The following is a 3,678-nucleotide window of genomic DNA, read 5'->3' as shown; positions in this document are numbered from 1 at the left end:
TGCAAATTGGAATTGCATATTTAATCCTTCAAGTTTAATATTGATTCTTAAGCATTATCTTAAAGGTTAAAAATTAAAATTAAAAAAATTGTTTTATTTTCATACTAATACCTTACATTTAAGATTACTAAAAAAATGTTCAACCGACTATTTTCACCCAAGGATTCACATGATTTTGCAACACCCTTATACCCGATCCCATTGTCGGGTCTGAGTACTCAAATATTACATTCGTTGCCAACGCAAAATTAGAGAAAATTGGTTCAATTATTGTCCCTAATTAAGTTAACCAAACAAATCATGGTTAATATAAAATTTTGGTTTCATTTCAAGTTTCAATCGAGCTTTCATTAGCACTATTTAACTTTTATCCACCGCTTAGGACTTGTTTACAAACATTTTCAACATTAGGGGCGTCACCGTGGCGTCAGATGGCCACGTTGCAACGTGCACTCATTTTTTCTCAATTTCTCCACGTTTTCAATTTTCTTTATATTCTAGTGTCACGGGCCAGAGTTCAAAGCCCGTGACCATCAAACCAAATGCATCCGATGGAGGTCTATTACGTAGATGGAGATCATTTGGCCCACGTGAGCTGGCCCGATTCAAGGAACTGTTGGAGAAGCCTGTCAGATTGAAGCCTGGTTGGCTCGATAGCGAAGATATGGCAACTTAGGCAACTATGGTAACTAATCTTTAAAGATAGAGGGAATCATATCTTGTAAGATTAGATAGGATTTGATATGGAAATATCTTGTAAATCCCTTAAATTAGGAGATATGGTTAATCTCGTCTGTCGATGTAATTGTATCTTGACCGTCGGTTTTGGGGGAGCTCAAGTATAAATAGAGAGCCTCCCCCTCATTTGTACTCACTCCATTCATTGTTTCATTATTCTTTGTGAATAAGAATAAAGAGCATTTACTCAAACACTTTGCGAGTGTCCCTTTCTGTTGTTCTTTTTAAGCTTCTTTTGGCATAAGTTTGCTTCCGCTATACGAGTTGGTACCTTGGAGGAGTTCTTAAGGAATACTCATTCGAGTAAAGGCTGACTTGGGCGAGTTTGGACGAGCAAATCGCCTAAGGCGGCACGGATTGTGAGACGAAAGGTCTAGCCCCGTGACACTAGTACCTACTTCCTATTCCACTTTTTACTTCATTCGTACAACTTATTGTCAACTATTAGCATCAAATATTCACACTAAAATACTATTTAACGCTTTATGCAATTTAATTACTATATTATGAAATTCACTATTATTTCTATTCTTCTATTTCCTATTTCAACACTATTTGATTCTCAATCAAATATATAAGATTGATACAACTATTAAAGTTATACAAATAATTCCATTAAGTCATTATATTGGCTTTTTTACTCAAATATTATAAAATAAAATAAAAAAATTTAAAAATGGTATCCCACCCCGATTAATTACGGAATGGGTTGTTTGGGGGTGGAAGGTGGAGCAAAGGCGACACCACCTATCTTTTCTAATAGTGACAAAAATCAGTTAACCAAAAAAAATATTATATTGATGGAGGATAACTAATAGGCGGCACCAAAATAACCCGTATAACCCAACACAACCCAAAAATTAGTGGTGTCTACCTGACAGGTGGCACCAAAGGAAGCAGTCTCACAAACCGCATACCTGTGCTTTGTATTTTTTTTTGTTCTTTATTTTTTTTAAATAGAAAATATTGATGTTTGTGATTAAATTTGTGTTACTGTTTCCTCTTTTTCTTCTTCATTGATTTTATAGGTTTTATATTGCTGACCTTTGATGCACTTTTAGTTTAGAAGGTAGTCCAATTTACTGGGTTTTGTTAACTCTTTTTATAGGTGAATTTTTGAATGATTGCAAGTTATCAAATTTTATAAAATTTCTTTTTAACCTTTGCAAGTTTACTAATTTCTTATATTGGAAATAGAAAATCAAAATGAAAATATAGAATAGATTCAGGTGATGATCGAGACTTTGGTGACGTCTCTCAGGTAGAAAATCAAAACAAAATCAATGAAGAAGAAAAAAGAGGAAACATTAACACTATTTTAATCACAAGAAACAATATTTTCTATTTTCAAAAAAAGAACAAAGAAAAATACAAAGCACAGGTATGTGGTTTGCGAGACTGCTTCCTTTGGTGCCGCCTGTTAGGTAGGCACTTTTGGTGCTGCTTGTTAGGTAGACACTACCAATTTTCGGGTAGTGTTGCGTTATACGGGTTATTTTGGTGCCACCTATTAGTTATCCTCCATCAATATAATTTTTTTTTGGTTAGCTGATTTTTGTCATTGTCAGAAAAAATGGGTGGTGCTGCCTTTGCACCACCCTCCACCCCCCAAACAACCCATTCCCGTAATTAATCGGGGTGGGATACCATTTTCAAATTTTTTATTTTATTTTATAATATTTGAGTAAAAAATCCCATTATATTACAATTAATCACATAATGTCTTAACAACTCATTTAACTATTCTTATGCATTAGTAATTCTATCACTTAAAATAATTTCTTAGCATCATACTCTTCTACTATTTTTCCTCCTCCGCTCCGTTTGGCATCCTTTGTGTATGCCTATTTATATGATAATTTATGGCTTTTAGTATTGTATGCCTATATGCATCATTAATATTAATTTTTACTAATAACATAATTTTAGCTAAACTATCCATTTGAGTCATAGTCACAAAATGATTTATATCTCAATCTACAGAATTCAAAATTTAGATCTGCTTTTTGTTTTTAAAACTAGACTCATGTAAGTTTTTTGTATAAAAAATTCAAAATTTCTACAGAAGCCAATAAATACAGTTTATTCTTCAAATCTTCCCCTATTCTGCTACTAGATACCAATGACCCCTCTTTGCTAAAAAATATTTATCTTTCAATACAAGTCTCATATTATATTTTTGTTTGTTTCCCTTTAAAATAAGCTCATTAACATTTTATTCATATAACTTTCATCACCTAAACATTTGTTTAAAATTTACTATTATTTTTCAAAGTTAGAAAAGGGGATCTCAAAATCATTCCGACCTTGTCTTACAAAAATTATTATATCTCATAATATAAAATTTCATTGATTACATCATTTCTTTTATATGAAACTAGGCTAAATAAGCTTTAATTCTGTATATGATTCAACTTCTAATTCGATTTCTGCAAAGTTTGGTGAATTTTCAAAGTTTAACTATTGATGCTGTCCAGAAAATGTTTTGGTGGTAATATTTATTTTTTCATTTTTTTTTTGAAAAGAAATTGAAAAAAAGTCTAATAACATCAAAGACTGAAGGCTAACGCTTGATTTAACAATAGGAGAAATGGCTAACACCTCCCTTGGGATCTCTTCAAACACTGTCAAATTTTGACCTGTATCAAAAGTCAATTTTGACATACAATCAACAATTACATTAGTCTCCCTCGGAATGTGTTGCATGACCCAATGTTCGACCTTCATTTAACTTTCATTTAACATACATTATCATTTTTCTTATGATTAATATTCAGTTTAATCCTTAAAACTCACATATCTTTTAACATATAGTTTGATTATAACTTATCTTATTTCAATTATATACATTTCATAACTTTACGATTTAGTCCCTAGCGTCATAAGAATTCATCATTTAATGCTATTTTGCTTTAATATCACATCGTAATCTATCCTCTA

Source organism: Gossypium hirsutum, chromosome A03 (assembly GCF_007990345.1).
Source record: "Gossypium hirsutum isolate 1008001.06 chromosome A03, Gossypium_hirsutum_v2.1, whole genome shotgun sequence".
In the NCBI taxonomy this organism is placed as follows: domain Eukaryota; kingdom Viridiplantae; phylum Streptophyta; class Magnoliopsida; order Malvales; family Malvaceae; genus Gossypium; species Gossypium hirsutum.
Note: the sequence above shows the minus strand (reverse complement) of the source record.